Below are 27472 nucleotides of genomic sequence, written 5' to 3' on the forward strand. Positions count from 1 at the left end.
TGGAGACCCCTACTTCTTGTGTTATGAGAAGGAATAAATAACACTTCCTTATTTACTTTCCCCACACCAGTCATGATTTTATAGACCTCTATCATATCCCCCCTTAGTCATCTCTTTTCCAAGCTGAAAAGTCCCAGTCTTATTAATCTCTCCTCATATGGAAGCCGTACCATACTCCTAATAATTTTTGTTGCCCTTTTCTAAACCTTTTCCAATTCCAGTACATCTTTTTTGAGATGGGGCGACCACATCTGCATGCAGTATTACTACATCATATTCTAATAAATCAGGAAAAAGAAAGTCTGAAGAGCTTAAATATAATAAGAAAGAAATTGCCATCTTGGTATCCTGATGCAGAATTGAACTAAAAATGTTCTTCTTTAGGCTTCCATTAAGAATTCATAGGAAAACAGTTGTTTTAAAGAAGTTGAAGAGTTCTGAAGATAATGTAATAGCGACATCCCTTCTATTTTTCTTTTGCAAAATCAGTTTTTACTAAGAATATGTATGTGTGTGTGATTGTGCATGTACACACATTACTCCTGGGGGAATTCTGTGCCAAAAATATTAAAAATTCTGTGCACAATATTTTACAGTTCTGCAAAATTATGCATATTTTATTTGTCAATATAATCAAGCCAGTTTCAGTTATTTTGGTAATTTATCCCAAACTATCTGTCAGCAAGTATGTCTGTAGCAATACAGATAGCAATAAAGATTCCCCCAGGAGTAGAGAGTTAAAGAAACCCCTACGACAATCCAGTTCCTGTTTCTCTGTTATGCTTTTACTGGGCACCTCAGTCTAGGTGTGTCACATGTGCCGGCTGGGCATATCATGGGGGAAAACTCTGCCCCTCTGGTCTTAGACACCCGCCCTTCACCCCTGAGTCTAGCCATGGGGCATCCCCCCAGCCCAGACACCCGCAGCTCCTAAGCCCAGAACCCAGCCGCGGGGCAGCCCCCAGCCCAGACACACTCACCCCCAGAGATCAGCTGCATGTACCCCCCATTTATTTCTCTTCCCATATCAGGATACTCCATTCTCCCCATGTGCCAACAATTCTGTCTGCCCTTCCCCATGCCCTCCATTCCTCCCTTGCTCCCTAAGCCAGGGACTCAGTGTGCACCCTGATTCCTACCTCCTGCCAAACCAAGGGTTCTCTGTCCTCCCTCCTTTTTACCTTTCTGCCATAGCAAGGGCTCTGTGTTTGTGTGCCCCCCATCCCCTCCCCTCCACTTCCCTCCACCACTCCAGGATCCACCTTTTACTCCTTTGGCAGGGGCTCTGTATGCCTTCTGTTGGGCAGACACTATGCCTTTCTGTGTCTTCAGTGCCTTGCATGCTGTGGGCACTACCAGAAATAAATAATATTTAATTATATTAAACATGTTTAAGATCAATGTTGTACAAAACTGATAAAAATAATAATGGCCAAGTAAACGAGGAAAAGGGGAAAGAATAGGAGAGTTCTAAGAGAATAAACATTTTATTTCCAGTGGTTAAGTAGCATTCAGTTCCTGTATGTTGATGCTGTGCTGTGTTACTGCATGCCTTAGGAACTCTGTCTGTTGTACAAGATCCTGCACAACAGGGGGGGGTTAAAAAATCCAGGTATATTATTTTGTGATTTTCAGAATGGTGGGGGCATTTGTTGTTTTTTAGTCTTTCCATTTGGTTTTTCCATTTCCTGCATTTTATTATGCCGCACTCAGAATCCTGATGCGTCTGCCATCACTATTTCAGTAGGGAACAGTAAGCTTGCTGAAGTGTGAGTGAGGTGCAAGAAACTCATAAGAACGCAAACCTAGACATCCTTTGTTGTGGAAGTAGGAAGTGTTCCAAATGCACCAGCCTTTTTAACTGCCGATGAATGTAATACATCTAAAAAGAATTAATGTTAAGACTCATAAGGTTCAGTTAGCCCATCTGTTGTCGGTAATGATGAATTTTTGTATAATAGGGCCCCACACTTTACCTGCATCAAACGTAACAGTACATTTGAGCAACGACTAAATGAGCGTGTTGGGGGCTGGGAAGGGAATGGGAGCAGCTAGCATATAGTTATACGCACTTGGGACTTAGTGTAATTTGTAGAATTGAAATGTCAGGGATCATAGTTTGGATAAGGAAAGAGGGATTTAAAGAAAAAACCCATATAGAGTATGATTAGAAATGTTATATCTCAGACAAATAGAAGGTTGCGACACATTCAAGCAAAATAACTAATGTGTTAACCTAAGCAGTCTCCGGGTTCATTTTAAAAAACACGGTTATACTCTTTTTTTTTTTTAGAAATGATTATGAAGGTTGCACTATGTATACATATACATACTGTACATTAAAATGCGTATATCATAACGTGCACATGCATACAATGTGTGCATTACATTGAAATATCTGCATTTGTGAATTTCCAACCTATTTGCAATATTACTAGTGATGAGGTTGCATGACAGATGAGAAACTAGACTGCAGGCAAGAGCTAGCTTTGTCTGCCTGCCATGGGCCTGGGTAGCACAGTGCCCTCCTGCTGATGGCTGTTGACTGAGTACAGATGAGGAAATGTCTATGAGATGAACCAGAGCTGAGCTTCCACTGAATTTGGAATAACTTTTGTTTGTCATGGACCCACAGCAGTATGAGGTGAAGTTCATCATCATGCAATTTTCAATCCTTTGCTAATTAAAAAATTCCTAATTTAGTTGCATAGTAAACGAATATCAGAAACCATATAAGGCATCTAAATATAATTTCAGGGCAAAAATGTGTCCAGTACACAGAAATCTTGTATTGTTGCAACTGTCCTGTGAAAATCCATTGACCCATAAACCTTCCTTAAAGAAAAAAAAAAATTCTAGTAATTAATTTAGGACGCCTCTTTACACAGGTGTGACTGTATTTGTTTTTCACAAAAAGATTTTAATCACAGATGTATAGACCTTATAAATTTAAATACACTCAACGGCACTTATATGTTGCAAAAGTTCATAAAAGAATCCCACACACACTTTTCTCTCTAATTCTCTTATTAATCAAGCAACTGAATTGTTCTTTGGAGGACAGGGAGAAGAACAACAAAGGCTTTGGACTTGTTTTGACTGTTGTGTACCAATAGCCCCCTGTTGCATTTGTTAACTGTTCAGCTATGTGTGGTTTGGAATCAAAGTTAAATGCTGTTCCAAACTGAATCGCTGGCTCAGGTTGCACTTTCTGCTCTACGTGTGCTGGGCCATGACTGCTCCGAGTTGAGAAGTTACAGAAATAAAAATGCTTAAGCTGATCTGATTAGTGTTGCTTAACCTTGCAAAGTATGAATTAAAGTAAGTTTACTGTCATGGATGGACTCAAAGTCTGTGGTTGACACTATTCCAGTGCTGAGATCCCATTCTGATCTCAAATACAGGGGGGCACACACGGCCAGATACCTAGAAAAATCCGCTGTAGAATTTCAATAGCTGATTTTAAGTATATAAGGCAAATGGTGGTTATGGGTAAAGGAGCATTTTTTAGAACTTCCATCTGTTGTTGTTTTTTATGATGTAGGAGTGGGGAGTTATGTCTTCAGCGTGCTACTAGTGCAATGGGAATTTTCTGTCAAGTATGTCTGATAGTAAATGAATTTGTAGTTAGTACAAGCCGTTCGTGATCCAGAATCAAGCAGTCTCGTTTTTGTGGTATCTAAAAGTTGGAACTGTTTGTTCTTCTTCAAGTGATTGCTCATATCGATTCCAGTTAGGTGCGTGCACGCCCCGTGCACAGTCATGGGAAAGTTTTTCCCCTAGCAGCACCCGTCAGGTTGGCTGTGGAGTCCCCTGGAGTGGTGCCTCCATAGTGCACTATATATGATCCTGCCGAACTGGCACCTCCTCAGTTCCTTCTTACCACCAGTGTCAGTCGTTGGAACTGTGGTATCTTGCTCAGCAAGCTCTCCAAGTTTCCCTAGCTTCTATCTACTTTAGTGTTTGTCTTCCTTAGTTAGTATAGTTAGTCATTAATTAGTGTAGTGTTAATAGTTCGCTGTTGGGAATGGGGAGTTCCCCTCCAACCCGACTGTGCTCTCCCTGGGGACTCAGGGCATGCCTAAGTCCCAGGGGTTCAAACCCTGCAAAAAGCCTATGTCAATGTGCAAACCCCCATGACGCTTGCTTAAAGTGTCTGGGGGAAACGCATCAGGTGGATACGTGCAGGATTTGCAAAGTATTTAGCCCAATAACGAAAAATGAGCGGGACTTTAGACTGAAGCAGCTCCTTATGGAGGCGGCACTTAGACCACAAACAGCATCGGCAGGAGTGCATTGGTGCTTAGTGCCTTGGCAGTGGTAACGGAGATGGCTCTGCGGTGCAGAAACAGTCGGAGACAACTCGGCACAAATCCCATGCCTGAGGGCAGAAGCGGCACTGGAAACAAGAGAGGAGTTGTTCCCTGACTTCGGGGCCCACCTCCTCGGAACAAGCCAATGGGTGCGTCCGAGGAAGGAGTCCCCAGTGCCGAAAACTTTGGAGCCTGCGCCATCGACTTTGGTCCTGCAAGGGGGTCCGTTGAGTCCGGTGCAATTGGACTCACCATGTCAGGTGGTGGAGGAGGTGCATCTGCCTTCTTCCCCAGACACATTTGAGGCCACAAGAGACCTCATAGATACGACTGCACCGGGGTCACTGGCCCTTTGCGCCAAGTCTCTGATGCCACAGTGTGTGGCACTGTCCTGTGGAAAACCAGCAGTGCTCTGCCCCTCGGTGCCAGCTCTTGAGGCAAGATACCACTAGGAGTCCCGGCACCACTCGGATTCCCAATGCTGATCACACTCTAGGCACCGGTCAGACTCACAGCACCACTCCAGGTCCCGCCAGCACTCCCGTTTAAGGCGTCAATTGCCATCACGCAGCAGGTCCCGGCACAGTCGGTCTCGGCACCATTCCATGTCATCGTGCAGACCCTGTTCAAAGTACCGCTCCAGGTCATGGCACCACTCTCTAGCCTCGCTGCACCGCTCCCTGGCCCAACAGCACTCGGCACTGCTCTGGCCCTCGCGGTCTAGGTCCCTGTCTTTGGGCTCGGAGACGGGGTTTAAACATTCGGAGCAGGCCCGATGCAAGTCAGCATGGGGCAGACCCAGCCCAGTGAAAGTGAGTGAGGGTGGGGGAGTGCCAGCCACACAGGGAGGTGGAGGAGACTTGGAGGAAGGGCGGGGAAGGGGGCGGGGCAAGTGTGTTTGCGTTTGTGTGATTAGACAGTTGGCAACCCTAGCATGGCCCCCAGCTAGATTCCTAAGTCACCTTGAGGATTGGAGAGGGAGAGAGCTGAAGAGCCTTCTATATTCCGCATGGGGTCTGCTAAGCCTCATAGGCTGCCAACAGGAAATGGGCAAATGCCCGTCACCAGTTACCACCATCTCTCTAGGCCTCTTTCTTCCCCCAAGCAGACTTGCTAAGTGACTGCTGTAGTAGTAGGGATCTTTTGCTGCTGGCCTTCTGTGGCTCACAGAGGTGTGAGGACTGAAGAGACTGAGGGACAATTTCTTCTCCTCCGCGATGTCTGTGTAGCAGACCTGAACGGAATGCATCACCTTCCCCCTCCCTCACCCCACTTCACAATACTAAATTAGCTTGTCCAAAAAAAATGCTGACTTATGCTTTAAAATGCTAAATGTGTGTAAAAGTATAATCTTTTTTATTCTGTGTTCTAGAAAGTACAGTAAATGATGATTTATCTCTCTACTTCTCATCAACATTATTACGATTAGCTATAAAAAGTCATTAAAATTATTTTTGGACTCTTCATACCTCTCTTCTTTGGGTGTCATTCATGAACACTTTATCCAACTGAACTCCAATTTGGCAGAAAAATCTAACTAAGCTACAAACTTAACCCCCCAGTTTCAAGGTAGATGTTCCTTTGTCTGCAGATTTAAGAGAAGGAACCAAAATAAAACTTCTTATAATGGAAATTCAGTCACGTCTTACACAAAGTGGGTACTAGATGGCTGATTTATGATTGCTGCTTATGGTCACAAAATGTTCTGAAAAGCAACTGAAACATTACTGCCTCCCTCTTAACTATAGCTGTCTCCACCAAAGCACAAAAATTGTATTCCAAGTGATGTCTTTTTTCCTTCTGTTTGGCTGATCTCTAAATACTCCCTAATACCCAGAAGCCTAAAACAAAACATTGCTCATTATAATGCAGCTTATGTAAGGCTCTTACAAGTTCCTGAGAAATTATTTAAAAAAAAAAATTTCTTTGAATAAAGTTATGAAAGTGCAAGATTTGTTTTCTATTAGACTGTCTGATGGAAAAAAATACCCATTTCTTGGTCATGGTAGCTTAATATAATTGCTAGAAATGAGACATACTTTTTCCTTTTACCATTTTGGCTCTAAGTTACCATGACTGGTTTAATGGAAACGGCTAGATATCAGGTGCACACCTTGGGAAAAATAGAAGGCTTGGAAACGAACCAAGTATTTTGAAGGCACTTATTTTACATTTCCATTTCTGCCATTTTTGGATAGAACTATTGCAAATCTGACTTTTTTTTTTTTTTTTTTTTTACATGTGTACATTTGTGTGCTTAATATAAGATTTTTTTAAAAATAAAAGTAGAGATCAAAATTTATAGCCTTAGTCAGAATTCATTCATCCTCAAACATAGTGGTATAAAAGACCCCTAGGTAAACAGTGCCTGATTCTATTTTGCCGGACAATCACACTTCCAGCTGAGTTGCATGCTTATTTTTCAAGTTCCACATTATGTGAAACATTCCACATTTTGGTCTAAAGCAGAATGTTTATTCCACTTGTTAGAGAATAAGGAGCCAATTCTTTTTCCATATGGATGCATTTAAATGTTTAGATGGTTGTATTAGGGAATATATTTAACATTTTTAGGTCCGTATTATACTGCAGTATAAAATATTTTCTTCTAAAAACATTACTCACCTTGCCCCAGGGTTGGAAATTTCTACCCTTTTCAGTACAATTTAAAGACTCGAGTAGATGAGAGAGCCGAGAAGCGTACTTGCATAGCAGAATTCACCAAAACGTACTGCTTTATTATAAATTTCTGGGTTCAGAAATTTCTATAACATTTTAATGTTCCCTTTCATGTCGTAAGTAATTTTTATGCTGTTTTGAGCTATTCTGAGCACATACAGATCCAGAAATCTGGAGTTCAGACCTTTCACACCCCTGTGGTCTTGGGCATGTTACTTAAACTTCTGTTGCGGTTTCCTCATTTGCAGAATTGGAGTACAATACCTAGATTCATAGATTCATAGATTATAGGACTGGAAGGGACCTCGAGAGGTCATCGAGTCCAGTCCCCTGCCCGCATGGCAGGACCAAATACTGTCTAGACCATCCCTGATAGACATTTATCTAACCTACTCTTAAATATCTCCAGAGACGGAGATTCCACAACGTCCCTAGGCAATTTGTTCCAGTGTTTAACCACCCTGACAGTTAGGAACTTTTTCCTAATGTCCAACCTAGACCTCCCTTGCTGCAGTTTAAACCCATTTTTTCTGGTTCTATCCTTAGAGTCTAAGGTGAACAAGTTCTCTCCCTCCTCCTTATGACACCCTTTTAGTTACCTGAAAACTGCTATCGTGTCCCCTCTCAGTCTTCTCTTTTCCAAACTAAACAAACCCAATTCTTTCAGCCTTCCTTCATAGGTCATGTTCTCAAGACCGTTAATCATTCTTGTTGCTCTTCTTTGGACCCTTTCCAATTTCTCCACATCTTTTTTAAAATGCGGCGCCCAGAACTGGACACAATACTCCAGCTGAGGCCTAACCAGAGCAGAGTAGAGCGGAAGAATGACTTCTCGTGTCTTGCTCACAACACACCTGTTAATACATCCCAGAATCATGTTTGCTTTTTTTGCAACAGCATCACACTGTTGACTCATATTTAGCTTGTGGTCCACTATAACCCCTAGATCCCTTTCTGCCGTACTCCTTCCTAGACAGTCTTTTCCCATTCTGTATGTGTGAAATTGATTTTTCCTTCCTAAGTGGAGCACTTTGCATTTGTCTTTGTTAAACTTCATCCTGTTTAACTCAGACCATTTCTCCAATTTGTCCAGATCATTTTGAATTATGACCCTGTCCTCCAAAGTAGTTGCAATCCCTCCCAGTTTGGTATCATCCGCAAACTTAATAAGCGTACTTTCTATGCCAATATCTAAGTCGTTGATGAAGAGTGATGCTCAGACCTCAGTGATTCAGGAGTCAAATTAGCGATCAGCATAACCCAAAAGAGCCACAGTAGTGTGAATTCATTGTTTTATTTACTATATAATTCTCACAGCAAAAATGACTGACCAAGTATTATTTTTATCAACTACAATTGGTGATAACATAGTAAAAGCATCCTGACTGCTTAATAATTAAATCACACAGTGTTTTAATATTGTGTGCTGCAAAGAGACACACATTAAAGAGTCCAAGTATCGCTGCTCTTCTGAAATGGAATGTCTTCCCATCCTTAATATTTGGTAGATTTAACACTTAACTTTACAGTTCTCATTTTGCACAGATCTTTTGCATGGGAACTTTTAGTAATTTATTGTGATGTATCACATGTCACTTTTAAGAGAAGAGGAAATGTAATGCCTGACCCACTCAACTCACTCCCAACACCCAACTGACTTAGAGGTATGTTGGAATGACATTAAGATCACTACAGGAAATTCCAGCCTTAAAAGTGATACTTCTCACAAATGATGTACTGTGACCATGCAGGCCAATAAATATATTGTTCAAAACTACACTTCTTAAAGTTAATTCATTCATTACACTTGTCTCCATCCAGATTATCTAGCATTGCTATTCTTTGTTAGCATCCACGATTTTATGATTCTCCCAAAGACACTTGCAACTAATAAAAAACTGACTCCCATAGCTTCCAAGTTTTGTATAGCTCTGTGTGTGATATTTTATGCAAAAATATTTAATGAGCTAATTGGCATATAACCATACATTTTACCTTAATAAAACTGTATGTATTTAGTGGTGGTGAAGGTGGTCTATTTGACAGCTCTGGTGAATGGAACAATGGGTTTTTCTATAGGTCAGCAGCAGGGCAAACTTGGTGCACATACTGCCCTGCCAGCATGCCACCCCTGACCTTGGGATGGGGAGAAGGGAGGAAATTTCTAGGCATAGAGGGGTAGTGAGAGCCTGGGAGTTATTGAGGATTTTAAATGAGACAACATCTCCCATTTTCTCCTACACTCCCCATCAGCCGTCCCCATTCTACCCTCATCCCTTTCCAGCCCCCATTCCTGCCCCATCCTCTTCAGCCATCCAAAGATTCACTCTCAGATACCCTGCAGCCTTTGGAACTAAATTTCTTTATTACTCCTCCTCTCTGGGGCTCCAGTGCCACATTCTTTAGTGGCTGTAAAATAATGCTGGCTTTTTCTGTTCCTCTCTGACACCATAGCAAGCACCATAGAGGGATGAGGTACTAGAAGAGCTCTTTAATCTAGCATATAAAATCCAATACCTAGAAGTTGAAGCTAAAATATTCAAACTGGAAATAAGGTGCACATTTTTAATAGAATGGGTAATTAACCATTGGAACAGTTTACCACTGGATGTGGTAGATTCATCACTCAAAGTCTTGAATCAAGATTGCAAGCCTCTCGAAAACACAAACTCTAGTTCCAGCACAAGTTATTGAATTCCAAGCAGAAATTACTGGATACATTTCTATGGTCATGTTATGCAGGTGGTCAGACTTAACTGATCATAATGGGTCCCTTCTGGCTTTAAAATCCATTAATCTATGTTGAGACACACCCAGCTAGCACAAACTGTGGTTGGAGCATGGAGCCAAGCCATGGAGGCTGGGATAAGTGGTGGTTTTATAGCATATGGTGCCAGTTTAAAAACGTTTCATGTACTTTTAGCAGGTTGTATTTAAAAAGCCTGACCTCCTGATGAACTTCTTTAGAAGAAAGAAATCCTATAATTGCATAAGCTGTCTGAACTTCTGAAGCATAAACTCATTTAATTTGTGAAGAAAAACAAACTTAATATTGTTTTGTTGGAGATAAACTTAACATTAATTCTGTTCTTTATGAAACAAGAAAGGACAGCTGTCTTAATTTTTTAAAATGTCAGGGCACTGGGAAGATATTAAAAGAAAATCTATCTTGACAGTGCAGCATGCATTTAATTTATTAGCAACTAATGTGTATGATTTGATATTTTATTTTTAGTGGGTTTTATATTTTCTTCTAAGTACTGCAGTGTCACATACTGCGGTTCTGATTATTTCCACATTTGTGTTGCATACTGCCAAAAAGCTCAGTCCAAAACAAGAAAACTATCCTGTCATTGAATAGATATATTCAGAAAGCTATCTTCTAAAAATCTGCTTTAATGCATGCTACAGTACTTTTGTTAGTTAAGAAAACATACATTAAAACTTTTTCCTGTAATTCACAAGGTAGTAAAAGGAATTTTCTGATATTACCCTTTAGTGATCTTGGATACATGCCTGTGGGCTTTTGGAGAGCCTTATTTGAAATCCCTTTTTATACCACAATCACATTCAATACAGGAAATTGCCATTATGGCTTTCAATCAGACTTCTGCCAAAGCAGCTTAACTCTGACCAGAGACTTTTCCTTAGTTATTATGGAACTATGTTGTTTTTTAATATCAGCAACATGAGACTGAAAATAAAGAATTCACTTTCTGAAATGTCAGTAGAAGCAAAGGATTACTTCATGGGGTTACCCAGTTCTAGCAGGTTTGTTGGATTGTGTTAAGTTTAGGAGCACTTTAGTTAGGGCTAGCCTTAATGTGTAGTAGAAAATTCTCCTATGCATATGTATTGGGTTCTTAAAAATATACTTCTATCCCAGAAGAGAGGCCCTGTAGCTGTGCAGTAAGATCTTGGTTCTTGGACAATGTCAGTGAGTGACCAAATGACCTTTAAAATAAAAAAAAAAATTGTATGTCTTTGCCTCCTCTGCTACCCCTTTTCATATCAGCAAATAGGATTGTAGCATTCAAACTGCTGATACAGGGGCATAGGAAGAGAGAAGAGGGAGTAATTATCTCTGATGTGTCAATTTTATTGTTCAGCCCTGGAATTCTTCATAATGCAACAGCAGCAGAACTAAGAGTGCCTGGGAGTAGAAATAGAAGGAAAGAGGAAGAGTATGCACATAATACCACATAGTGTATAAAGTCTGTGGGAAGGGGAGAGCTCATTTAAGATTCTATCAGGAGTGTCCCTACATGCCCCTTGTTTTAATCTAAAGTTGTCATGCTTGTTTTCACCAGTTTACCCATCTTGTGAGTTGTTAATTAATATTCAGAGAGAGTACTCCCTTACTAGGGCACTTGTCCCTGGAAACAAGTCATTTTGTTTGGCATTCTGCCTGTGTCCTGACTGAGCAGGGGATAAACTTGTTTACCGATATACCTATCTAACTCGTTCCCTCTTAATGATTTCTTTTATGTTGACGCTTATGCTTCAAAATCCTTCCCTAACCTGGGGCCTGCCTGATTCAAAGCAACATTGAAATCAACAACAGTTTTTCCATTGCTTTCAGTGGGCTGTGAATCAGGTCCCTTTAGGAGACCTTATCTGTCCTCTGCTCTTTTAAACCCCTCCCAAAAATTCACCTAGAAACTAGATGGGAAACAGATTTATCAGCTAATACCCAGTCTCGTGCCAATGAGGAACTGTTGCTTACAGTGTATTCCTGACTGCTTTATCGGTGTGATTTGTAAATGACTCAGGCAATGGGATTTCCTTCCTTTGCGTTCCCTTCAGGTTAATAGACCTTTGCTATGATATATTTTCTCATAATCAATCTAACTAGAGGGGGACACACTTCATAGCTTCTGTAGGCCAAGCACATTGCACATACCGGGGCTCTGGGCATTCCCACATTCCATCCCCCACAAGCCCCGCATCTCACTATAGTTTAGGGACTCTGTATATCTTTCCCCCAATCTCCCCACTGCCAGGGATTCTGTGTGCCCACCATTCGCACTCCCCTCATGCCAAGGGCTCTGTGTGCCCTCCTACCCCCATACCAGATTCCTCCAGTCTCTCACCTACCAGCGTTCTGTGCCCAGCCTAATCCTCCTCCTCCTTCCCCCCTGTTTCACAATTTTCCATTCTTTCCCCACATGGCAGAGGTGCTGTTTGCACCATCATTCCCCTTTTCCCCTGTGCCAAGGGCATTATGGGTCCCCCTCCCCATATCAGGATCTGCCATTCTCCCTTCACACCCTCAATGTTAGGGGCTGTGTGCATGGCTCCAGTGTCCCTTCTTCCCATGCCTCCATATTCGTCCTTCTCCTCCCCACCATTATCTACATGGGAAGTAAATCATTCAGGGTATTAATATGTTCAGCTCTGTTGGGAGGATGGTCAGTGATATTGTTATGCTGGAATGCATTAATGCGGTGGTCTCCAAACTGTGGGGCATCCCCCCTTGGGGAGCATAGAGGTGTATTCAAGGGGGCACAGTGGGGCCTGGGCCAGCCCCTTCCCCCCTGGGGGGAAGAAGGGAGCCCCACCCAGCCCCACTCCACCCTCAGCCACAGCTTCCCCACCCTGGCCTCAGCTTCCAGCTCCACTCCTGGCCGGGACCCTGACTGCGGCCTTGCTCCTGACCCTGACATGGCCCCTCTTCCAGCCCTGGCTGACGACCACGGCTCAGGGGAGCATGACCAAAAAAGTTTGGGTACCACTGCATTAATGGGTGCCATAACCAAATTTGTTTTATCTGCAGACAATTGCAGAAGTGCTTGAAGCTGTATCACCCATCTTTTCCCCATTAAGTTTTCAGATTTCCCCCCAAGGTCAGTATGGTCACGTCTTTGATGCCTAGAACATTCCTTGAAATTTTGGAATTGATCAGCGACATCATTCAAAAGTTAATGCGTTAGAGACAGACAAACACAGAAATGTCATCAAGTTCAGTGTAGGGCTTTCGCCCGCTCAACCAACTTTTCCTTTGTGCAAGTTTGTTCCCGTTACTTCTTGTGAAACCCTGTTGGGCTGCTCAAAACAATTGCTGGTCCTTGTTGATGTTCATGTCTGCCCTGCCTTCAGTCATTGTTACGCCAGATTTTGCAGGTTTAAACTCCTCTCCTATAGTCAGCTAGCCAAACTCCATCATTTTTAGTGCTTATCTTTGAATTTTCTCTCGTATAACCTCTCCCTGAATTGTAAGTAGCATCAATACCATGTGAAAACAGACTATCATCTCCCTTTTCTGTGACATCATGCATTGCCTGTGCAAGCAATCCAAAATTGAATTGTCTGGTTTTGCTACCATATTTCATTGCAAACTCATATCCAATTTTCTGTTCACTCTTATCCCAAGGGTTGGGGTGGGAGATTGGCTTGACTGCTTTACAAATGTCTCCTTGTCAATAAATATCTGTGTTGTGGGTTATTTTTCCCTAGATATATTGGGTTGCAATTTTCCAGGTTGAATCTTATTTCATTTCCTGCCATATTTCTAACCTCTTTAGGTTCCTTAGTGTTTCCTCTCCTCACTGGTGTTTTAAACACCTCATAGTTTAATGTCATCTACAAATGTACTTTCTGTGCCTTTTTTACCGGATCCTTAAAATGAAGTTGAGTAAGCCGGAGTTAAGTTGCACTCCCTGAAGAACCTCACTAGACATTTCTCCCTGGTTAACTAGATACATTTCTGTTCATCATTGCCATTTGTTCAAGCTAGATTTTAATCCATGTGACAGTGCTGATACTCATGGCACCTATATTGTCCAGCCCAAATTTGGAAGGTCCTGCTAAATTCCAGGGAATCATCTACTCTTGGTGTTACACAAGTGGAGGTGGGGAAAACAATAATCTCTCTCCAACTACAGCCCCTTCATCTTCAGTTCTGAACACTTTGATATCCGTCTTTGGGATATCCTCCCTAAAAGAGCATCCCTTAGCCATTTCACGTCATCATCTAGAAACCGACAAAGAGAGTGATTAATCGCCTGATAGTGAAACACTTTCTGAAGGGGCTGGTGAGTTTATTCCCTCTGCTGAGGAACCCAGCATCATCCCCTGGAGATGTAAATTTAGTCCTCAGGGGCTTCTGACGCCCTTTTAGAGCCCATGGAAGACTGTTTGTTTTCTGTTCAATTTATGCATTAAGACAGTTTTCTTTATTGCCATGAGATTGATTCTTATGGCTAGTCATCCTTTTACAGTCTTCCATAAGGATAAAGTGGTCCTACACCCTCATTCAAAATTACTTCCCAAAGTAATGACCATATTAATCAGATCAGATAATAAACTGCCAATATTCTTTCCTAGACCACACTTCCATCATGGGAGATATAAATCGCATAAATTAGATATTGAGAAGGCATTAGTTTCTACCTAAGTAGATTAAAAAATACAGAAAATCACCCTAACATTTCATTGCCTATAGGGATAACCACAAGGGAAAGAGTACTACTGCCCAACATCTATGCAAGTCACTCAGACTCTGTATTGAAGTGTAATAAGTTAGTAAATATTCCTGTAACAGTTGGACTTTCCATAAGGGCTAATATGCCTTAGACATAAATCCCTAGAGCTGAAATTTGTTGAGTTGCATCTTGAAGCTCAATATGTACTTTGACTAACGCAATCTTTAGACTTAGCTTCAAGATCTGATTGAAAGTCTGTAACACTCCCTGCCAACAGTGGGAAAGTGCAGAAGCCACTCAATAAATGAAGATTACTTACCAATAACTGGAGTTCTTTGAGATGATTCTCTGCACATTTCTACTACCCCCCCCCCCCCACACACACACACACCTTCCTCGCTAGCTCAGAGAACTGTTGTCCAGCAGATCTTCGAGGCTCTGGTTGGAAGGACTGAGGCAGTTGAGGCATCTCTCACGTTCCATGCCTGGCTCTACGCCAGTGTTCCTTTGAGACTTTCACCACTGGCATGCCTAGCGCCATGACAGGGCTGCACAGCAGCCCCACTGGACGCTGCTTCCAGAAGGTTTTGCTGTACTCCTCAGCCATGGGCCCATCTTCCAGGTGTGTGAATGTACAGAGACGCGTTTCAAAGAAATTCAGTTACTCAGCAGTAACCTTCGTATTTCATGGCTTGCATGTGAAATGCAAATTAAATATTGTATAGAAGTAACTGGATCCTCTCCTGGGATTTTGTTCCCTTTGAGATCCCGCAGCAGATGATAGATGTGGATGGATTTTGCCTATAGAATGTTTTCTTCATGAAACACATTGGCAATAAAGCAGCAACTGGAAGAGAGGCAAATTACACTAAGTTCTACTTTTTTCATGCCAGCAGTGACAGACTGGACATCCCACAGTTTTTGTTCTTTTTTTCAGACAAACAGCTGTGGCATGATTACTCCAAAACTCAATCTGTGTAAGTCTTCACAATAAAACAGCATTTGCTATGCCTGGTTGCAGAGAAAAAGCTTGACAAATGCAGTTTCTCTGACGTGTCTTTCTTCCGTAGGATATAGGAGACAGTAAAAAGAAGATGAAGCTTGTAAAAATGCCAGTTGCTTCTATTTTATTTGATTGTAGTGTCTAAAATTTTGCAGCCCCATGTATAGATCCACTTCATGTCCAAAGAAGAAAAATGCAATTTTAAAAAAAATGTATCATTCATACTGATATTGTTTAGCGTCCAATCAGTGAACGGGACAGAGCCGAAACGATTCAGAGATGGACTAAAACCTATATCAGGTATCCATCTCATTTCCACTTTGAAGGTGTGAATAAAGAGGGTCATGAATTCGGACGACCCATGAATTAGCAAAATCTAAACGACCACATCTTTTTATGCATTTCTCCAGTGCTGCCAGTAATGTATGCCTAAGAGGGTGTTTACTAGATATTTGAATGCACTCTAAAGGGAAGAGTTGTGGAAAAGTCACAATAACCATTACAATTGATGGTGGCTTTGTGATTTCATTGGGAACTTACTTTCATTTGGTGACTGATGTCAGTTTTAAACATGTGGAGGAAAAAAGGGGGATTGTGTTTGTGCTTTGTGATGGACCTGATGCTGCTCTGTGATAAGCTATGAACGCTGTTTGGTAATCTGGTTATTAGGGAGTTTACAGTATTAATATGTTGGTTTAACTGTTTAATAGCAGGCTATTGGGGGGGGGAAAAAGCAAGAAAATGTTAATCAGTTACCTAGAAATGACTTGAGATAGGCCCTCTATCGGACAAAACTTAAGGGGTGATGCCAAGAGCCTTTTGCTTTGATGTACTATCTCCAACCCCTTGTGGAACTCACCAAACTGGTTTTGGGCAACAAGGTCCAAGCTGGGGAGACTGAGGAAAACAAAGACCCCAGCTAATTTAAAAGGACAGTGCCTCAAGCAGTGGGGAGACAGTTCGGGGAAGCAGACTGACAGACACCCACTGGTGTGTCTAAAGTTTGGCTTTCCAACGCTTCATCAGGGGAGTGGTAAGCCTTTAGGTAAGACAGACATTCATGTAGTCACTTTGTTCTTCTAAAACCCTTTTTCTCCTCTGTTATGCTTTGTTCCTATTGGTTTAAGAAGGCTGTTTGGGCACTGTATTCACCACATGTCATAAAGTTTCAAAGGGAAGAACTGCTGGAACAAACCTAGGAAGAATTGCAAGATAAGCATGGTTAGTAGACGGTGTACTTCAGCCCGGGACCTCTTCTCAGAGGGAGATTCACATGATTCCACTCCAGGAAAGGTAAAGGCTCAAGTCCCAATATCTGTGGGCGGTGTGCTCAGAGAGACCAGAGTGAGGTTTAAGGGGCATCTAGAGCCCATAACTGCAATTAGCACCTATACATTTTTGAGGCGCATTAAGTACTCAGGGCAGCTTTGGTAGCTCGTGAAATAGCACTTGTATCTTTTCAATGGATATGACCCTGGATCTTTGGTCCTCTGATGTATATGTGCAAACATTGGTGGAGACTTTCTTCTGAATAAGAATGCTGCAAGTTGTTTCCTCTTATCAAGTAGATATTTTTTCTGTAGTTAGTTTTTTCCTTCCCTGGCAACATACTGCTAATAAAATCCTATTGTTCATGATCTGTTTACCTTCCTGGAGTGTAGAATAGGAAACGTATCGGTACCAATCTGAAAAACTAACCAGAATTGGAATCCTGTATGGCTTAGGAACTGGCTTTTTTTAGAGGCGTCAGTTTTTAGGCCACATCCTTTGTTGTTGGAATTTCACTTCTGTACTCGAGAAGCATCAAAATGCCAATAAGCATCTGTTATGCTTTGTATGGAAAATATATTATTTGTTTTGAAAACAGAAATTGTGTAGTTCTTCTAGCTCCTTCCTTCAATGCGAGTTTGTTCCTTGTGGTCTTGTTTTCTACTGCTTGTCCAGTCTAATTTTACATAACAAGTCAGGGCTTACAGCACTTACCCTGGAAAGACTATTCCATAGTCGGATAGAACTCACCATTAGAAGTTTCAAATAGCAGTGAAGACGGAAACATTTATTTATGGAGAACAGTTAAAAATTCTGAGGGGAAATTCACACTGAAGCCAGATTTGTTTGTTTTTGTTTTGTTTAAAAAATTAGTTTCAGTTCCACCAGTAAATCACCCATATATCACCTCTGATCTCACCTCTTTGTATTTGTATATTTTAAAGAAGCTTTTTGTAGATGGCTCTTGTCAATCCAAGACTGCAACATGAAAGAGGGAGCATACAAACCATTAGTGATGAGGTGCCGTCGCTACTACCACTTGTTTACGAGTAAAAGAGATTTCAAGGGAGCCTTGAAATTCTTAGTACTGATGTTCATTTTATAGTTTAAAATTAAGGTTGTTGAAAGTTTCCTTATCTTGTTGTTCGAGGGCAGGGAGGTCAGTCTTCAATACCTCATAACAAAAAGAGCAAGAGCAGTGGAATTTAGCACTAAAATCTTAGATCCTTTACCAGTCCTGGGAAAAAATAAGAAAGGAGAATGGTTGAAATAGAAAAAATTAAAATTAAAAACACTGGAAGGGGTTTGTGAAGTTTGGGATGTGAAATTTGCAGTCATTCTCTATAATTCAGTTCCCCCCATTTATAGTGTAGCTGCAATTAGTTTGGAAAAGATTAATCAATACAATATATAATTCTTACTGTGATTGTCCCTGCAAAAGTAAAATGTTGATATCTCAAGAGAAGGTTTAATTTAAAGTATCATTGACTGGATGAAATGACATCAAACAAAACTCTTAAAATTCCCACGTTACACAAGAAGGTACCTAGGCCACTCCTGTGTTCTGAACAGGAACTAGATTAAGCTTAATATCATTGTGTACAAGAACTGAATTGAAAAAGGTGTGTGGGGACATGAACTCACTTTGAACCCTCTTGTCTTAAGCAGGTGATCAGAGCATTATTGTTAGTGTCTGTTGTAAGTGATATGCCTCTGGGTTCAAGCAGAGTTCAGCCAGGAGTCCCACATCATATTGAAACCTGCCCTTGAACCAAGGTTTGCTGGTAAAAGTTATGTGGCAAATGCCTTTAGGGGTCAGCATCTACAGTATGCAGGGGCAGTGGGGATTAAACAAATGACCATTCAATAACTGGAGCTGCCTAGTTCTGTAGCTAAACCATCTGTCTCTGAATAAACAGCTTTTAGAGGCCGCCTCTTTGCGGAAAACGTTTATTAAAAATTGTTATATTTTCAAGAAGCGTGAACATTAATTGTTCTTTTGACATGCAAGAATTGGGAATAGTTGAACAAGATTCATTGAGATAGTAACCAAAATTTTAATCCATTCAGATTAATATATTATTAGTAATAAAATCACATAAGCCTGATACCGTCTATCAGAAAAAGTTAACTAATTACCTAAACAGTTTTTAAAAAGAGTCAACACATCCCTTATCAGTTTTTATGGAGTCTATTACCTCATCAACTAAACCAGTTGTTATTGTGTGAATTCTTCATAATTCAAACTGTGTAATTTAAGATCACCAAATGAACTTTTAATAAAAAATAATTAAATGAACTTTCAAATTTAGAAATGCTATGCATAATTAATTGTCTCAACTACAGTTCAGCTGCCCAATGTATATAGTAGAGTCCTATTTGTGTTTAATCTATATCGGGATCTGAGCTCATTGGCTCTCAATATATTAACACAATAAACCGATTTTATATAGAATATATACATTTAATATCACTGTGCCAAACAAGTTCTCTTAATAAGAAGATGGAACTAATGATTAGGCCTGAGCAAAGTTTCTGCTTTTCCTTGCAATTATTTTTTATGGTGAAATTAACAAAAATATTTCATAAACATATTCAAAATTCACAATTGACAAAAAGTATTTAATGTGGACCTAAAAACAATGGCCTCATTTTACATGCTGAATCTTTTGCATCACTCTGTAACTAAGGAGTTGTCTACGTATAAGTTGCACCAGTTCAACTTGTTTCAGTTTAGTTAAACTGGTGCAACTTTTACGTGTCGAGTCATATTGATTTGAAACTGGTTATATTGGTTTAGTTGACACCTGTAAATTTACCAACAGCTATAAGCCAGGTTTAAACTGATATGTGTCCACACACAAAGTTGTACTGGTTTAACTAATTTGATATAAAATCACACCTTTATTTAAACCACTACAACTTTGTATGTAGACCAGGCCTCACACAGATGACTTTTGTGTTCAGTATAAAGGATGGCTAATCTCACTATTTGGTACTGTAACCAGTACACCTGAAATTCTGTAATGTTTAAAGTGAAATTAATGTTCATGTGGTGGAGATAATTCTAAGGCAAGCTTTAGCATGACACACAATTAGCTGCAGTTTCAAACTGGTAGAATCAAGGCTTTGCCAACAGAGTGCTAGAAAACTTATTTCCACAATTAGGTGGACATGGCATATATTTTAAAACCCTTGGAAAACATATGGATATATAGATAATACCTACGGAAGTGGATAATGCACTATGCCTCATAACAGAAAAATGTATTCCTTTTAGACATATCTCATATGACACCGTTTTTAGAGTTCATCTAGCCAATGAAACACTGCAGGGTCACTGTTACAGAATAAAGTTCTGTGCATTGCTATCTCTGTCTATATTCTCAGATAAAAACTGTGGAGCTACTGCAGAGAATATATATCAATAATTTACGGTAAGAAAAGATTACAGATTGTTGTAATTATCCCCAAAACACCCACAAGTCTTAAACTCGGAGTTAAGGTTTAATTTAACAGAATTCCAAATTCGTTAAGCTGTGGAAATGCAGAGTTAGGGCACCCAAACAACCTTAACTCTGCCCGTAGTAATGCCATGCAATAATTATATGATTTTGACTAGACATTTTGGTATATGTGGTATTGGATTAGCTTAAAATGTTTTTTAAAGACACAAACTTGATTGTTTTCCCTCCTCCTGGTGTCAGTATAGGGCAGAGTTGAGGTTGTTTAGGTGGGCATGTATAAAGTATCCAAAAATTCTCTTGTTTATTCCCCAATTTGATTGAGATAGTGAGCATTTTGGGGCAGAGAGCATTATAACCAAAGCTTGGTTTTGCAATTTAAAATTTCTCATGGTCTTAGACCATAATTGGTCAAAAATTAGTCTTCAGAGAACTGTATATACACTATTTAAAAATCTGCACAGAACTGTTCTTATCTATGCAACATTACATGGGACATAAATGTTGCAAGCCTTTGACACATGGGTTTATTCCATTTGACACACATTACATTCCTAAGTGGCAATCCTACCAAAAGAAGCCGCAAGTTCATTCCCCAAATGAAATCCACATATGGGCTGTCCAGTTCAGTGTACTTTTGTGAACTGAATCCCCTTTTTATTTTATTCATTTAGATATGCATTAGTTAACCTAAAGTTACTGAATGGAATAGTTTTAAGAGAATAAAGATAGATTTGCACATTTCCAAAATCTTGCATATTTTGTCCTCATTTTTTATCAAATGTTTTTAGACACTAGAAAGTCTTAGCAAAGTAATACCTTATGCACTGTATGCATCTCTCTCCTGGTGTTTATCTAAACATTACAATTCCTTTTTTATCCGTTTTTCCCATGGAAGTCCTTTAGCTTCATGATGTCACTGTTATGGTGTATCTGAATAATAATCTTGTTACAAAAATATTTAGAAAAGGATGTAGATTTAAGTAGTCCAAGGGGATACGAATAATGAGAATTTTTCTCAGACAGGTACTATAGATAGTTTGGAATGGAAGCTATGTTGGCTCATACATTAACATCAGCAGAATAAACTGAAAAGTCAACAAGGATCATGGAATAAAGTATTCACAATTTCCATTCACAAATCTATTTATTACTTAGAATTAGGGTGAACAACTTAAAGCGTCTATACCCCAGGAATGAACAAAAGCTTTATTCAGAACAGACATCTGTAGGAATGTACACGGAAAAATCATCAGACTGCATTAAACCAGTCAGACTGGATCTCCAGAAGTGAAAACATTTACTGCTTATCCAGTGGTTTTTATAACTTTTGGCCCCCTGTCTAGTATTTTCAGTTTATAAAAATAGTTGAAAAGATTAAACTAGTGTTTAATGCAACAGGAAAACAATTTAAAAAAAAAAAGTAAAAGAAAGCATAAAAGCAATCAACCACTTGCCAATGCAGTGGCTTTATGATGTAATATACAGAAATATCTTCTTTCTGTGCCAAGGGGTTCAAGTCTGGTACGGTATGTCTAGGGTAACTTCTTGAAGTTAGCTTTACTAATCTTGTACCAATAAAAGTTTAAAAAAAAATTGTAGAAAATATGCGAGTAGCTTTCAGATTTATTGCATATAACTTAACTACGTAGATTATAGCCTCTGATAGAGATAGGTAAAGTATGTGGGACACACACAAGCCACTTTAAACTATAACAGTCTCCGTAAGCCCTAAAAAGGGATAGTCAGATGTCTAATAGTTTTTAGTCCTTCTGTTTTTCTTTTGTACATTTTTGCTTCTGTGTGAGCCTTTGGAGCTACAGCTTCCACTTTTCTTTTTCCATTTACTTCCACGTGAATTATTTTGCTTGAGGTTAGTTGTGAGCACCTTAAAGGCTTCTCCGTACCCTACACCTCACGTCCCTTATCAGGAAGTGTCTTTTAACTCCAACAATAATAAAGCTTTTACTTGAAAAAGCATCTGAGAGTATCCAGGCACGCTTTTCCTTTCTTTTTTGTTCTCCCCTGCTCGGTGACCAGAAGACCACTATAAATCTGTTGGAGCTCTGGAAATATTTAGCATACGGCAAAGCCAAGCCCCATTATCCTCTTGTAATCAGCCACCATGTTTACTTTTTAGCCTTCATGTTCAGTGTATGCAGAAAGATTATAGCTATCGATTTAGATGCACTATCCGCAGAACTTAGTGGCATATGTTTTGTATAACCTGATTTTAATTTGTAGTGTTTTTTGCTGTTGTTTTAGCTCTGCTATTTTCAACATGAAACTTGAAATTATGTAAAAGGATCTTTTTTAATTGACTTTAAGCACTGGGCAGAGATTTCTCTGATCAGATTTGTAAAAATCAGAAAAGGTTTTAATGTTATGTTGGCTTGAAAGTTTTCCTGGTATTTCTGTAGCTGCACATATCTCTGAAATGTCTTGGCCCAGAATTTCCGTGTGTGTGTGTTTTTAATTGGACTTGCTGAAAGGAGGTGCGTCTTCACTTTGTTTTTCTTTGGGGGTGAAGAGAAGGATGGCAGAGTTGTGTTTGTGTATAAAGAGCAGTGTTTAAACCACTACTACTACAGTGGATGTATATGGACTTTCATAATACAAACTGACCATCATCCAACTCCAGGCTTTGCTGCAGCAGCTTCTGGCCTGGGCCAGAGATTGAGGGCTAAGAACTCAAGGGAACTGTGATGGAGCAAGAGTCCGATATGATACACGGAGAGGGGAATAGGAGCAGGAAGGGACATGGAGTTTGGGAAGTGCAGGACTGGAGTTTGTGGAAGGATGGCATGCAGCAATGCTCCCTGGTCTCCGAATGAGGTGGTAAGAGGAGGAAGCACATGTCAGGTGGGCAAGACAATGGCAGGGCATGGAAGGGAATGAGAGGTGCCAGGGGTCCTGGGCACATGTATGGGAGCATGGACGTAGAGCGGGTCCAGGGAACTAGTGTGTGGCATAATGGGTGTGTGCGCAGGGAATCAGAAGTGGAGTGTACCTGGGGGAGCATGGAAGGAGGTGCACAGCACAGAAAGAGGACATGGATGGGGTTAGGGAACATGCAGACCAGGAACCCTGTCTGCCAACGTATGTACAGCCCCTAGCACAAAGGGATCCAGATCTCGCTTGGAAACTTGGCATTCTAACATAATATAAATAACAAAGGATTTTATGGCAGTGGAGACCTTGCTGAATCCTTTAACTGTTCATTTGCAGATATTGCACCAGCTGGAGGCAGTTTATATGTTTGTTTGTTTGTTTGTTTTTTGTAAAGAAAATGTATTATTGTTTTTGAGGTGTTAGTTGGAGTCCATTAAAACAATCTTTCAAGCTTAACTCTTGATAAAACTCTTAGTTTTTTGTATTGATCATGAAATTAAGATGAATGGAGTAAATGCAACTGAACAGAGCCTGAGTTCCCCACATTAGGAAAAAATCCCGAGGAACTCCCCTTGGGAGTAGATAGGCATAAAGATCATCACATCAGGTTCTCTGGAGCTCTTCCATAGCTTTAAAACTGGTCATTTTAAAACTATTAAATGTGGTGTTAGCCAGGTGACAATGTTTGCACTTCATAGGTTTCATGTTCATGTTTAAAAAAAGAAATTAGAGCAGTGCTTCAAAGATAATTTTCATGCTAATTAGTATATTATGCTGAATTATTCAAATTAATCGGTGTGCAGTAATATAGCTTTGGTGAAAGTTTAAGTGACAGTTTGGCAAGATATTGTGCTAACTTACTGGTTAGTCTGTTTAGCAGATCCTAGAATGAGATTTTTCTTTTTGTCATTAACAGCAAGTTTTTATGTTCAGTGCTAGTCCAGAGTCCGTATATGGGATCCCAGAGCCTGCTGGGATAGGGTTTTACACTTGTGCTGTCCTTTTGCCCTTCCATTGAACTCTTTTCATTTCAGTCATGAGCAAACAGTCAGTGCCTGAACTAACAACCCTGCAATCCTCCAAAGCACGCCTTGCTTACAGTACCAAACAAAGGGAGGCCCGCGTGGGCCGGCCCAAGCCAAGGAATGCAGCTTTGGGGTTCTGCTCCATAAATTTAACCAGCACGACAAAAAGGAGATAATATGAGCCTTCGTGATGATCTGAAAGGGGGAGGTTTGTGTCCCATTGATTGCGGTCTGGCCCATTGCCAGGCCCCGAGCCTGACCGACAGTTGAACCATATCGTTAAGGCGTGTAATACAGCTCAAGTCTTGTACGGCAGCCAATGAGTACATATCCAGAGGGCAAAAGTTTATAAAGAGTTGAGGCTGTCCTATTTAACCCTCTCACACTGCTTGTAATATATACTGCTGCCATTCAAAGTAGTCATATTGCTATTAAAAATGTAAACCTTCAGTTTTTATCTTTAAAAAAAAAAGTGTCTGATCTCTGATACGCAGCAGATTTATAAAGTGATTTGAAAAAAAAAATGTAAAACTGATCCTTCAAAAAATTCCCAGCCTACTCTCCTTTTTCAGTCGTTCTTTATCCAAAGTAACTTTGAGAGTGTTTGTTCAGAGATATTTCCTGTTTTCTAGGTTGCCATGCAGGCTATTTCATACAGACGGAGCTATTTCTTACCCTGATCTAACATCATCTAGTATAAGTGTTGGTATATTTTATAGGTAATTTTTCCACCTCATACTGCTAACATGTAGAAGGCCCCTTATTGTATTGCATGTTCTACCAGTTGATTTAAAGTGTTCCTTGCAACTGTAAATTTTAAAAGTCCCAGTCAATGTATTGAACATCTTTGCCCTTTTCTGTTTGTGTATCTTAGAGTTTTGTATAGCACCCATTGCTGTATCATCTGTAGCAGATTTAAAAAATATGTACACCAGGGTCTGGAGAAAAAACTGTTACAGCTTTATCGAGGAAATCCATTTTGTATGGCCTTTTAATTATATACAGTTTAGTATTTAGCCCTGTGTTCTGGTTGTAAGCCTGTTGGTTAGCTTACTTTCTCAAAAGGTTCTGCTTGCCCAAAGTATGAAGCTGTACAACAAAATAGTTTTCTTATTTAATGTAATTGAGTGATCACATGGTAGTTGTCATTACAAAGTGGCAATTCTTGGTATATGCTAACTTTTTAATGGTGAGCACTGTAGCAATTGTCATACTACAGAAGACTAATTCTCCAGCTAGTCCCGCATCCCACCTCTGAAGCGATCAATTCTAGAAGCTTCAGGAGTAAGGTGCAGTATTCCCACATTGTACCTAATTGTGAAATACTGTGCTATGGAGTGGGATTTCTCTGGCTTCAGGTTATCAGCTTGTGCCCTGAAGCATAGGCCTTGTGATTTTTATCTTAGCTAAGGCAACTGCAGCACATTTTATTCAAATAAGTTTTAATCCTTTTTTGAATGTTCAGAGTTAAAAGTAAAGCCTTATACTTGCATACAAGATAGCAATGAGTTATCTGGCATTAGTGACTCATCCTACTAAGAATTAGGGCTATGTGTGATTTGCTTTAACCAGCATTTAAGAGTGAGACTGCAACTCTTTGCAGTCGAAGGCGGGAGAGGAGTAGTTTTCTCGGGCAGCAGAAATCAGTGATGTATTTGAATGAGGTAATTGTCAAAGTCCATCTGACTTTTTTTAAACAGGGGTGAGTGAAAGAGTTTTTCAGCATCTTACAAAATATCCTAATGAAACAACTACTGTGACATCAGCTATCCAGGCTGAAACTGGAAGCTAATAAAGGCTATAGAATATTTTCCATTTATTACGTTTTTTTAAAATGTCACATCTGTTAAAAATGACATTGTTATGCTAATACCATGGAACTAAATATTCAAACAGGGCGTGTATGCACGTACATGAATAGGGTATGAATTAGGTAATTGCAAATGCATCCAGGCAGTTAGGCACACAGTTATTCAGTTTGCAAATGCAAGTTTTAGTTAGACTGTACAAATATCAGTTCTGATGTGGGTGCCACAGGTACCTCCATTCCTGTGGGCAGACCTGTTGCTTTCCTATTTTGAAATTTTGACCCTCAGGATCTGCCTTAAATTTATAAAGACAAAATTTAAGTGCATTCACCTGACCCTTATTCAGTCTATTCAGAAGGTTTTACCTGGTCCCTGTATTAAAACACACAGGGCTTGTTTCCGATCTGATCTCACATAAAAAATAAGTGATGGAATGGTTACATCTTTGAGGAGCTGGCAAGAGCAGCCTTCATAATAAACAGTTGCTTCCCCAGGACACTACAGTCCTCCAAAAAGCATATTGAATCAGATAAAGGTCTTCCTCCTCTGAGCTAGTAGATTCCCCAAAGGAGGAGTGATTTGACTGTAAGTGGGAGGTTTTAGTCCTAGGCGCTGTTTACCTGGCATGTTTTTGCCTGAAACGAGCATATTGGGAGCACATTTCACAAGTGCAATGCATTCCATGCATTTGCTGGAATAAACAACACATGTGAATCTCCTTCAGTGTGTAGTCAGTAGAGAGCTGTCTGGCTGCATGTGATTTTACACGTTTTTTCAGTTCACTCAGATATTCTATTGCCAAATCCAACATTGGATTTCATGTGCATTTGTAACACACTTTAAAGGCATCTGTGACCCTGAACTGGTGAATGAGTTACATTGTAGAGCTGTGACAACTCATCAGTTTGTTTGCAGGAGTTTATATAATCATCTTCTGTCCTCCTTGTTTGGGGTTTGCACCCCCTGACACCAAAATTGGACAGGTGGCAGCTGTAACCGACCTTTAAACATTTAACACGAACTTTATCAGAACAGTCGCATCCAGTCAGGAGCTTTAAATTTGAGTAGGCCTGCGTGAAATTGGCCACAGTTGTCAAGATATTGATTCTTTCTCTCTGAGTTTCTCTTCTCCAGACCCCCTCCAGTCCAACTTGCACCCCTTGCACTTCACTGGAACCTTGCTTGCCAAGGTCTTTAATAACCTTTTACTAGCTAAAAGCTCAGAACCTGTATACCATCTTCAATCTCATTAACCAGTCGGCCGCCTGTGATACCATCAACATGCTCTTCTTGAAATCTTATCCTTCCTTGGCTTCCATGATTCTGCCCTCTCCCGGTTCTTTTCCTACCTCTCCAATCCCTTCTTCAATATGTCCTTCAGAGGATCCTCTTCTAACTTTCTGGGAGGGTTCCACAGGGCTTTGTCCTTAGTCCCTTTCTCTTCTCCCTCTGCCCCTCATTTCTGGGTAATCTCATTCACATACACAAATTCAGTGCTCCTAATCAAGCCCAAGCCCTCCGCAATACCTCCTTTCTTATTCACTGGGGGTAACACCACCATCCTGCATGTTACTCAGACCTGTAACCTGGGTGTT

At 40.3% G+C, this 27472-nt stretch overlaps 1 protein-coding gene across 17 annotated transcripts in view; it reads left to right on the plus strand.

The window, feature by feature from the left end:
* Positions 1-27472, plus strand: part of VPS13D (vacuolar protein sorting 13 homolog D) — a 192412-nt gene that overhangs the window by 145401 nt on the left and 19539 nt on the right. The gene's annotated exons all lie outside the window — the stretch shown is intronic.

This window comes from Chrysemys picta, chromosome 21 (genome assembly GCF_011386835.1).
Source record: "Chrysemys picta bellii isolate R12L10 chromosome 21, ASM1138683v2, whole genome shotgun sequence".
NCBI classification, from domain to species: Eukaryota; Metazoa; Chordata; order Testudines; family Emydidae; genus Chrysemys; species Chrysemys picta.